This window comes from Sapajus apella, unplaced genomic scaffold, assembly GCF_009761245.1.
Source record: "Sapajus apella isolate SASKATOON/1434 unplaced genomic scaffold, GSC_monkey_1.0 scaffold143, whole genome shotgun sequence".
NCBI lineage: Eukaryota > Metazoa > Chordata > Mammalia > Primates > Cebidae > Sapajus > Sapajus apella.
The window spans coordinates 1717940-1730323 of NW_022437083.1; positions in this window are offsets into that span (position 1 = coordinate 1717940).

Below are 12384 nucleotides of genomic sequence, written 5' to 3' on the forward strand. Positions count from 1 at the left end.
TCATTCCTTGGTTTCCTGCTCTACAGCACAGATTAGAACAGTACTTCGTCATTCCTCGGTTTCCTCCTCTACAGCACAGATTAGAACAGTACTTCATATTTCCTCGGTTTCCTGCTCTACAGCACAGATTAGAACAGTACTTCATATTTCCTCGGTTTCCTCCTCCATAGCACAGATTAGAACAGTACTTCATATTTCCTCGGTTTCCTGCTCCATAGCACAGATTAGAACAGTACTTCATCATTCCTCAGTTTCCTCCTCTACAGCACAGATTAGAACAGTACTTCATCATTCCTCAGTTTCCTGCTCCATAGCACAGATTAGAACAGTACTTAATCATTCCTCGGTTTCCTGCTCTACAGCATAGATTAGAACAGTACTTCGTCAGTCCTCGGTTTCCTGCTCCATAGCACAGATTAGAACAGTACTTCGTCATTCCTCGGTTTCCTCCTCCATAGCACAGATTAGAACAGTACTTCATCATTCCTCGGTTTCCTGCTCTACAGCATAGATTAGAACAGTACTTCGTCATTCCTCGGTTTCCTCCTCCATAGCATAGATTAGAACAGTACTTCGTCAGTCCTCGGTTTCCTCCTCCATAGCACAGATTAGAACAGTACTTCGTCAGTCCTCCGTTTCCTGCTCTATAGCACAGATTAGAACAGTACTTCATATTTCCTCGGTTTCCTCCTCCATAGCACAGATTAGAACAGTACTTCATCAACTGCGTTGACCTGAAGAGTAAGTGAATGACACGGGCACGGCACAGGATTCATCCCTGAGGATGCTTTGCTGAGCTCTGGCGGCACCCTTCCCTTGCTGAGGAGGTGAATCTCGATGCATGTTTCCTTCCCCAAGGAGCAAACATTTTCCACTAATGTCTGTCTTCCAAGGGGCAGGCCTCACCTCAGCTCGCGGAAGGCAGGCCGAGTCCTCCCCTCCACTCTCCCGCAGCAGGCAATTCACCAGGGCATGCCAGCTACAGTCTTCCAGAACCCACTCACCTCCCACCTGCTTCTCTGCCATCCTCCTAATCCAGACCACCGTCATGTCTAAGGTGGAGGTTTTCTACCTACCCTCCTCCACAATCCTCTCTGTTCCCCTAAACCCGCTGTCCACACAGCAGCTGGAAATGCAGTTTATAAAGCATGTGTCCAGTCACATCATTCACCTGCAGTGGGTTCATTCCCCTTGCACTCTGAGCAAGACCCCAGCTCCTCAGCCTGGCTGAGCCCCTCTCCCGTCTGAATGCACATCACTCTCTCCTGGCCCACCTTCACTCTGCCACAGTCACCTTGCATGTTCCCCTTCCTTGAATTTGCCAGTTGCATTCCCACCGCAGGTCCTTTGTGGAATGGCACCAGCCTTTCCCCCTGCCTGGAACATGAATGCCCTGATCACCACATATGAGCTCGCTGCCTCAAAGGAAAGTCCTTCATCACTGCCCCATCAAAGAAGTCCTTCATCACTGCCTCAAAGGAAAGTCCTTCATCACTGCCCCATCAAAGAAGTCCTTCATCGCTGCCTCAAAGGAAAGTCCTTCATCGCTGCCTCAAAGGAAAGTCCTTCATCACTGCCTCAAAGGAAAGTCCTTCATCACTGCCTCAAAGGAAAGTCCTTCATCACTGCCTCAAAGGAAAGTCCTTCATCACTGCCTCATCAAAGAAGTCCTTCATCGCTGCCTCAAAGGAAAGTCCTTCATCGCTGCCCCATCCAAGAAGACGGATTTTATTTTCTTCACAGCATCAGTCAATATCAGGAACTCCGTTGCTCTTTTGTTCACTTGCTTATTTCCTCTCTCCCATACCTGAGTGTAAGCACTGGGAATGCAGAAACCTGGTGTGTTTATTCTCTTCTTTATCCCCACAACTTAGAACAGAACCTAATGCATAGTAGGTGCTTAATGAACCTTTGTTGAATGAATGAATGAACAAAAACCTACTCTTCCCAACTGAACTGTCACCAAATGAGCAATAAGTGAACTTGCTGATGAGCATCTCCTGCAGCTGGGAATTGCCATGACCATCACCCTCCTGCCCACCATGTACCCACCTACCAGTCCAAGGCCGGCTCTCGGTGCCTTTCCAAGGGGAGGGGAGGAGCAGCCGCCGCAGCAGCTCTGACGTGTTACGGGGACGCTGCTCCGCCTACACTTGGTTCCCTGGATTTTTCTGGTGCCGCTTCATTCATTGTCCACATGTCTGCACCCAAGAGTTCTTCTCCATGTTCTGCTCTTCTAGAACCCTTTCTATGACATCAGTGGCTATGTACCAGGACAGTCTGAAAAGGGGTGGGTCCCTCACTGTCACATTTGTATTTGTTTTCTGTTGCTGCTGAAATACGTTACCACAAATTTAGTGGCTTAAACAACACAGTTTATTCTCTTGAAGTTCTGAAGTCGGAAATGGGTCTCACAGGGCTAAAATTCAGGTGTCAGCAAGGCCGTGCTCCCTTCCGAAGGCTGTAGACGATGAGCTCTTCCCTTGCTCACTCAGGCTGTTGGCAGAATAGTTTCCGCAGTTCCAGGGCCAAGTTCCCTGTTGCCTTGCTGGCTGTCAGCTCAGAGCCATTCCCAGCTGTCTGCATTTCTTAGCTCTGTCTCCTTGAGCTAAGGAGGGGAATGATAGATTCCTCCATCTTCCGAGCCAGCAAGGGTGAGCCAAACTCTCTCACACTTTGAATCTCTCTTGCCTCTTCTTCTGTCTTTGTATCTTTCTGGCCCACTTTTCTTCCTCCCCTTCCACGTCTAAGGACTCAGGATTAGATCTGTCCAGTCAGACAATCCAGGATCATCTCTGCTTCTGGAAGTCCTTGACCTCCATCGCACCTGCAGAGTCTCTTTCGCCACAAATACTAACACATCAGAGGCTCCCGAGGCTACCATTACTGAACAAAAGGGATTCAACACATTAGAAACCAACACTGTGACACCAGGTTTTTGAGAAAAGCCTTTTTATTGAAATACAAATATTTAATTTTTAATACATTATCAATATGTTGTCAATTTCCAAGGAGACAGCAGTGTCAAGCTTGAACCTGTCTCCCTGTGAGGGCTTTAATGCAGGATTTTTATTAGAAAAAGTTCAGGGGGTGGATTCTAAGAGTAGCATGTGACTGGGGGAAGCAAAGGGAAGGGCTGGGAAGTCCTTTGTGGGGTGCAGGTGCCTCTTCATGCTATTTTGTGGGTCGCCCGTGCAGTCTCAGGGGAAGTTAGTTGAAGCATGCAGGGAGAACTCAAGCTGTGTCTTCTGCAGGCTCGCTCTGCCTGGACGCCCGTCGGCCGTCTTGGTGGCAGCTGGCTTCAGCCAGTTCTTCTCTCTCACGAGCTGACGGAGCTTCGGTATTTCAGGAAGTTGTTTCTTTTCTTATCTGCCATCCTGCAAACTCAAGAATTTCTGTTAGTCATTGGTTTCTTTAACTCTGTGGGGCATGGCTTCATTAGGACGCCTTTGGGAGACCAGTATTCTGCCTGGCACAGCACTCTGCTGGGCCCTGGCAGGACAGCCTTCTAGGTGCAGCAGTGGGAGATGACTTTATTCAGCTTTTCTCGTCACCACAGGGCCACGGTCAAGGACATCCTGTCTTGGAGCCTGGGCTACTTCATCTGTGACTTGAGGGCATCGGAATGGGTTAGCGTTAAGATCTTCTTCGGCTCCAAAAGTTAAGAGATATTGAGATGATTGAGAGCAAATTGGCCTTTTGAAAACACAGTAGTCTTTCCTGCTGGCCCAATTAGAACTGGTCATTAGTTGATTAATTGAAAATTATTAATGTGGAGAATCATAAAAGAAAAAAAAATAAAACCAGGCCGCAAACACCAAGGCTTAAATCCATGCATGGATCTTTTCTCAGCCGTGTTCAGTGTTGGCTCAGCAGGAGACTGGTTGGCAGAGAACCAAGGTGTTTTCGCAGAAATCAGTTAATCGAGAAACATTCATCTGCAGAAACTCCCACCTCTGAAGGCATCATAGCAGAAATGTTCCCCTCACCCACAGTGGTAGACAGTTTGGGAAGAAAGGGGGGTCCGCCATTCTACAGCCCTCCCTGCACCCATGGCCCTTGGCTGTGTAACTCAGCTGCTCCCATCAAGGCCATCCACTCCCCACCCGGGGGGTTGGGTTGGCCCATCTTGCTCGGACAGTAGATCACAGTGGATCCAGGCGGTGCTGACCGTAGGCCTCAGGAAGCCTGGTGGCCTCTGCTCACCTTGAGCTCTGCCACGCCACACAAACATGCCTGCCTCATCTTGCAAGAGATGAGTGGCAGCTGTCACCCCTACTGCCACAGTGGATGGCCATTAACTGCCACATATGCAAGACGAGCCTAGGCTGGCCAGTCCCTCGCTGACCACAGATACGTGAACGATGACAGGCAAGGTCAATCAAGTCCAGTCGTGGTAAGCAGAAGTGTCCAGCTAACCCGCAGCCTGGTGAGCAATGATGGGCATTTCTTGCTTTTAGCTGCTGTTGTAAGTCTGGGGCGAGGAGGCTGTTACATGGCAATTGATAACGGACACATCCCTGCAGCTCTGTGCTCCTGCCTTGGCCTGCACCTCCAGGCAACCACCGTCGTGGCCCTGAGCACATGGGCCGTCTGCTCTGGAGCCCAGAGATAAGCACCAGCTGCTGTGTTGCAGTCACACAACTTCCAGCAAAGGTCGTATTCCTAGAGGAAGGGAGCTGCTTTCCTGATAGGACATTTACCTTTCCCAGAAACACTGACGTAGGAGCTCTCGTGGTGCAGGGGCCTCCTCAGGCAAAAGCCCAAGAGTTTGCTGCCCTGTCAGTTGCCCTTTCGAGCACTGGACGTGACTGGGTGGAATAGGCTTTGTGTGGCCAGTGGGGTTCAGTGCACCGGCTGTATACTCTGAGCAAACTGGGCAGAACCCTCTCTTTCTTAGAGCCATGGCTGATGATTGGCCATACCCAAGCTCCTGAAAATCCTTCTTAACCCTAAAAAACGTGCTAGGAACCGTGACAAGTGTTGGGTACATCAAAGTGAGCTCCCAGCACGGCGGGGACTTAGGCAGGTTAAAAAGTCAGCAGCAGCAGCCCTGCGAGAAACACCCTAACAGAAGTCCATCCACAGTTCTGTGGGGGCAGAGAAGAGAGTCCCGCCTGCCTAGGGTGCAGCAGGGTGGGGACGAGGAAGCCGGCGCTGAGCAAGAGACGTGGAACGGCGTGGGGGGACAGGGGCAGCAGCCGGGCAGGTGGAGGGTGCTCGAGGCACCCCGCCCGCTCCGGTTGCATCTGCCCCCTGCTCACCAGCACCCCCACCCTCCAGTGCCTTTGGAGACACTGAAAACTTCACCTCCTGGAGAAGAGAGAGCAGAGGCTGGCATTTGTTGAGTCTTGCTAATCTGTCCGGCGAGGGGCTGGGGGAATCATTCGAATTCGGCCATTTAACCCTCACAATCCTCCCAACGCTAACTGCTATGACTGTTACGCACTTTTCCTGAGGAAACAGCAAAGGCTCAGGAATGGCTCTCCCAATCAGGGCAGGTGGCGGTCAGGGCTCCTCCAGGAGCCGCGCTCTCAGCCCTGCCCTCAGGAGCCCCCACGCCGCTCCCCGCGATGCTCTGCACACGCTGCATCTTCCTCCCCTGTTCTTCGCTCAACACATTTATCCTGAACGTCCCCTGCACCTGTCGATCAGGTATGCTCCTCATTTCTGAGACAGTCTCGGGCGCTGCCACCTCCCGCCACCCTCTGTGCCTCCATGTCTCAGACCTCTCATGTCTGTCCCTGAACTGCCACAGCGCAGGAATTCCCTCTTCAGGAGTACTGAATCCGCTGTTAGATCCACGAATTGAGTTTTCTGTGTCGTTGATTTGTGGGGTTTTTTGTTTTTTGTTTTGGGGGGATTTTTGTTTTTGTTTTTGAGACAGGGTCTCACTCTGTCACCCAGGCTGGAGTGTGCAGTGTTGCAATCTTGGCTCACTGCAACCTCCGCCTCCTGGGCTCAAGCGATGCTTCCACCTCAACCTCCCGAGTAGCTGGAACTACAGGTGCGAACCAACATGCCTGGCTAATTTTTGTATTTTTTGTAGCGACAGGGTTTTGCCATGTTGCCCAGGCTGGTCCCAAACTCCTGGGCTCAAGTGATCCACCCAACTTGGCCTCCCAAAATGTTGGGATGGCGTGAGCCACCACACCCAGCCTTTGTTCCACTAATTTGAGTTCATTTTCATACGTTCCATTTAGCTCTCTTTCCAATCTGCTTTTTCTTTGCTCTGGTTTTCAACCTTGCTTTATTTTCTAGAAACCATAGTAAACATGCATCTTTTCTCCTGCAACTCATTGTGCTAATATCTGAGGTCTGCCGTGGGTATGGTCTGATGGTCTATTTGTTCAGGCTAGCTGGTGGTAAAGACTTCTTAGAAGAAACAAAAATTCTTTCTCTCCTGTCACTCAGTGCCCAGGTTTAAGACAAGCAATCGTCTTTGCAGTCCTCAGGGCAGGCATCAGCTCACCTTGCATGAGTGTGGAGCACTTTGGAGCCCCAGATTTATAGGGGGTCTCCAGCTGGGTTCCACTCTGCTCCCCAAAGCTCCACAAGGCTATGCCTTCAAGGCAAGAGCCAGCTGCCACATTCCACTTAAAACTCTCTGGATTCCACCGTCACTGGATTTTAGGCTGGAGTGTTTTGCTTTTTTCTCATAAAATTTTTATGCGGCATTTTTAGTTTTGTTCCATAGAATGATCTACTTGGTGACCCAGCCTACCATACTATGAGACACAGATGTAGCATCTTACTGCCCTGCATGAAAGAAACACCTTACAAAAATAATAGCCAGCATCTATTAAACACTTACTGCATGCTGGACTCTGGGTTGAGTCTTTCATGTATCATCTTATGTAATCCTCACAGTAACCTTCTCAGCCTCAGTTTATAGGTAAATAAATTGAGCTCAGGGAGATTATGTGACTTCTCTAAGGTCACAAGCTGTAAGAAACCAGCTGCATTACTGCAGAGGTTGCTGTCCCCAACCACCCTGCTGCCTTGCCTGAGTGATGCTTTATATATGCTATTTTGCAAAGAGAATTGCCTCTTTTAGATAATTGAAAATGTTTCTCCTTTTGTGTTGCATTTTTATTCTTAAAATACTTTCCAAATGCAAATTTAAGCTAAAATATTAACATACACATGTTAAAACTATGTACCCTGAGATTCTTTTATGTTCACAAGATTGGATCATTATGAGGAGGAAGAAGAAGAAGAGGAGGAAGAGGAAGAAGGAGGAGGAGGGGGAGGGAGAGGAAGAAGGAGAAAGAAGGTGTACGTGAGTGGCACTCCAAATTGGGAGTTATGGATTCTATCATTTGGGGGATAGTTTTGTTCCATCTGGGATCAAAATATAATCAGTGCATTAGGATTTTCCATTGCAAATAAAGGAAACCCAACATGAACTAACCATATATAGAGAGAGATATATATATACACATATATATACACACACACATGCATATATATAATATATAAACCCAACACGAACTAACCATACACGCACACACACACACACACACACATATATACACACACATGTGTGTATATATATATATATATATATGTATAAACCCAGTTCAAAACAGATTTAACAGGGCTGGATCCAAGAACTCAAAGTTTTGAGCAACCTGCTCTCCCTTTCTCTCTGTTTTCCCTCATGCAGGTGCTTCCTGTGTCAGGGCAAGCCTGGACCAGAGGACCCAGGACGGCACGCCATCTGTAGGCCAGCCTCAGTCTCCTGCCCCACCCCCTGCCTGCTGCACGTGATCAGCACCGTGCCTTGCTTTAATTGGCCAAGTATTTTTCAAATGATGTCTACTGTAACTAACAAGCAATAATCCCTTAACTGGCTTGATTTGTTAACAAGTAAAAACCGCAGCCTTGAAAATCTCCAACATAACTTAATGGATTCCTTCCAACCAGAGTGACACATTGAAGAATGTGATTTATACTTCCAACTGAGAAATGAAATTGAGAACTCATTCTGTGAGGCGCACAGTGGTGGGTCTGTCTCCTATGCTCTTGCTTCCTCGCCTGACGCAGCAGAGTGCCACCCACCTTTCTTTAAGCCCCCAGATTGCTACCTGACCTGAAGGGGGCTGACTATGGTTATTATGGGAAGACAGTGAAGGATTTCTGGAAACACACTGGTGAAGACACCAATGCACAGGCTCTCTGTAGAATGAAGGGCCATATCCCTGGAGACCTTTACGTTTACAAAGTATCACATGCCCACAATTTCTTTGGGTCCTTACAACAGTGGACCTGGAGAAAAGCACAACAGATGCTCTTAGATCCAGTTGACAGGCGAGGAGAGTTGGCACAAGCAGGTCCACAGAGCTGTAGTGGGGGAGCCAGGCCTAGAACCCACAGCCCCAGCCCTGCACCTGCAATCGTTGGGGCCCCCCTGCTGATGGGCCCACACCCTTGGTGTCCCCTTGCTGCCACCACACACACAGACGTCCCCAGGCCCTGCTGCCCTAGGCTTCAGACCAGCAGGTTCAGGTGCAGACCTACCCAAGGCTGGGATTATCTCCCTGCGACCTGCACGTCCAGCCACACAAGCAGTGGCCTTCATTCACACTCCTGCCCCCTTCGTGGTGAGACACAGATAAGACGAAGTAATTGGGCTGCATGTGCTAATTCCGGCTCTAAGGATAAGAAGTGACACAGGTCTGACCAATCAGTGACAGAGACGGGATAAGACCCCAGCCAGGCGCAGGCCAGGGCCTTGGAGGCTGGAACCATTTGTAAAAGGAGCTGTCTCTTCCTTTCATGGCTAAGTGTAAGGACCTGTGCGCCTGGAGCTGCGGTCACCTTTTCCATCATGGAGAAAGGGCCTCCCAGGATGTGAGGCCAATGGAAAGAAGAACAGCAAGAGATGGAGGGAAAAGACGGACACCTGATAACATGATGCTGAACCTTGCAACCCCACAAACTGAAGCCAGAAAACTCCTTGTGCTTGCCAGTGTTTGGGACGATAAATTCCCATTTTGTGTGGAAGCAGGTTTGAATGAGTTTTCTGTCACTCACAACCCAACACCCCCCGATAACAATGTCGTCCCCTCCCCAGCCTGTATTAACTCCCAAGGGAGAGCTGTGCTTCCCATGGAGAAATCTGGAGGACACCCTCTGACCCGGACACCAGGCCATGGGAGAGCCTGGCCTGATGTGTCTGTGATGTCACACGGGGGACACACAACATCACCTTGGGGCATTCCTACCAGAAACGTTTCAGCTGAGTAGTCCTGAAGGGACGAACTGCAGAACTGAAGATCAGCTGGATGTTCTAGAGACTTACTGTCCACAGGACTCAGGGTCACGAAGAACGGAGGGCGGTAGGGATGATGCTTCACTAGGGGAAGCCAGAGTTTCGTAATAGCCAAAGACAGTCCATAAACCTTGACGGAATTACGGATTCAACTTTTGAAAATAGCTATCAAGGACATCTGGGGAACCCTGAGGGCATCCGACTATGGGGTGTGCATTGCATGGTGCAACTGAAATAAAATTGATATTATTGGGTTGATATTGGTGTTGAGGTTAGGAAGGCAAATTGTCCTTATTTTGGGGAGACCGACTAAAGCACTTAAGGGTAAAATTTTGTCTGCAAACAACTGTTCCAGGTGGTTTGGCCAAAAGGAAGTGTCTGTATATATTGCAAAGAAGAAATGCCTGGAACGGGGGTGCCAAGATGTCCCGCCAGTAAACGGCCGAGGGCAGAGAGGCCCTCATCACACCACCCTTTTAACACGGGAGACATGTGAGTTTTTGAGAGATTAAATAAAAGAACTGCGGCTCTAAAGTCCTGGCTGTGCGACCCCGGGCACGTGATTTGCCTTCGCTAGCTTCAACTCTTCCACTGCAAAATGGGGATAATAATGGAATCTACCGCAGAAGCTTGGGGAAATTAATTGAGATAAATATATGTAAAATGCCTGACATAGTGTCCGACACATATTAAATGTTTAATACACCGTGTTTTAAAAATAAGAAGGAGAAGGGAGGAGGGGGAAGTGGGAACGGCAGAAGGAGGAGAAAAAGGAGAGTGAGGAGGAGAAGGAGGTAGAAAAAGGGACGAGGGAGAGGGAGGAAAGGGAGGAACAGAATTTGCTGCCCCTTCTCCTCCACGACCGGTAGCATTTGGCCACCTCAATCCATGGCACACGGTTTGGTTATGAAAAGGACAAAAAGGAGAGGAGGGCGTGGCCAGGAAAGGTGGGCCAGTTTCTTCCAGACTGGACAATCAAGATCAGGGGAAAGGGTTTGTCTCAAAGCTCCCAGGGTGACTACGTTATAAAGGCCAAACATTTAATGAAGCCTTAAACAAAAGCTGCTTGGTGACCGCCACGCTGACCTCCTAACTCCAAGCTTTCCTGGGAAATGCCAGAGGGCAGATTACCATCAGCTGCAGAACCCCTGGCTGCTCAGCTTCCACTCCCCACGCCTGACATCCCAGAGAAAGATGTAAATCATTAACCTTTGTCCTAAGACCGCCAGCAAAGCTCAGGGGCCCCCTCCTCCTGTAAGCAGAGAGCACCTGAATGTACACTAAGTCTGCCATTAGCTCCAGAATGTGGAAATGCATGCACAGGGAGGACCCCACCTGCTGTTCCAGCACAGCTTCGTTTTGTTTTCAAAAGGATCTTTTGTCAGCTGTAATTCAACAGTGAGATAGAGTCGGCTGATTCAAGTCCCAGGTTTCTTACAGAAGTCAGGAGCCCTGAACTGGGGCCCTGCTCAGCCACCTTTGACTTGGGGTTGCCGGCCAGCCCTGAACCCTTGAGGCTTGCTTGCCGTCATGGGGCTGGGGCCATCCCCCAACAGATCGGTCTGCATCTGTTCTGCAGACATCATCCCATGCTGGAGTCTGTAATTACATTTGTATCTGCATCTATAACTGTGCAGTGTCTACAAAGAAATGCCTGGAGACAAGAGAGGATGCTGGCCGTCCAACCCCACAGACACTCAGAAACGTCTGAGGTAGAAGGGCCCCTTTAAAACAACCTTGTTTACATGTTTCGAAATCATTTCTTGCTGTGGAGCCACTGATAAAAAAGCTATCTCACATGGAATCGTTCATGACGTGCCCATCCTCCTTGCTTCCTTTCCAAGTGGCCCAGAGAGGCCACATCAGGATGGGGCATCCGTCCAGCTCGTCGTTCACACATGAGCAAGGCAGTCACAGGACCAGGACCAGAACCCAAGGCTTCTGGGTCCCAAAGACAGAGGGCTGAAAATAAATTTTGTTCACGCAGCCAAAGCCACTCCCCCCTAAAAGAACCCCAAAATTGTGTAAGAACAGAGACAGAGACTCCTGATCACAAAGAAAGCAGGACCTGCCCCAGGCCCATGGGTGGACAGATGACCCAGGTCTGGCCAGCAGGCTGGAAGGAGAATCGTGCTGGGGAGGGGAGCGCCTGGCAATCGTTCCCTCTTTGGTAAGAGAGAGACAAGAAAGAAGTTCCTGTTCTAGGCAACCCTGCTTCATCTCGGAACTCGGCAGCCTGGGGCATGATGCTTAGAACTGCTGCTACCATTTTTGACATAAGGAGTGTCAGGACGGCATTGATACCAACTCAGAGCCTGCCATCTCTGAGCCCCTAAGCCAAGTCAGCAGCTGCCCACCTCCAGACCCTCTCTTATGCAAGATAAGCAAGGCTCTGCTGTGTCGATCCCCTCTGGCCACTATGGTTCCTTGCTGCTGAGAGCATTGCTGACTGACTCCAAGGATTTGTGTAAATCTGCAACATGTTTATTTTCTAATCTAAGCATTTTTAGCTGTGGTGTTGCTGGCTTAATTTAAAATATTCCACTGGCATCCAAAAGAAAACAGCCCTGCTTCTGTGTACTCATTGGGTGCTTGTCAGAGGCAAAGCCTGTTGCAGCCTTGAGAAAGACCAGCTAAAGGAAGGAAGTGGAGGTTTATGAACATTCTCTTTGTCACCCATGTCACGACAAAGCCACCTGCAGCGGCCCATAGTGCACTGAAATGGAGAACGACGTCAGGCCACGCCAAGAGAAGCACTGTGAGGCAGCAGTCAGGGACCCATCGCCACCCGGAGGTCCCAGCCTGGGGGAGGCAGAAACACCAAGCCCAGCCATGAGGGGCTTATGAATCCACATCACAAAAAGGATGAGAAAAGCCAGCAGGAGCTACCTCACCCCACAGAGACCTCCACGAGGAAGGAAGGCTAAAAGGCACTAAGGAGTCAGGGTCAGGAGAAGAAGGGGCCTGGGCCTGGACCTATGTGGCTGGGGCAGGGTGACCAACTGCCCCTGTTTACCAGGGACCGAGGGGTTCCCAGGATGTGCACTTTAAAAATGGGAATGTCTTGATTGTGGAGCCTCTAAAAGGAGTTATATGAATACATGAGA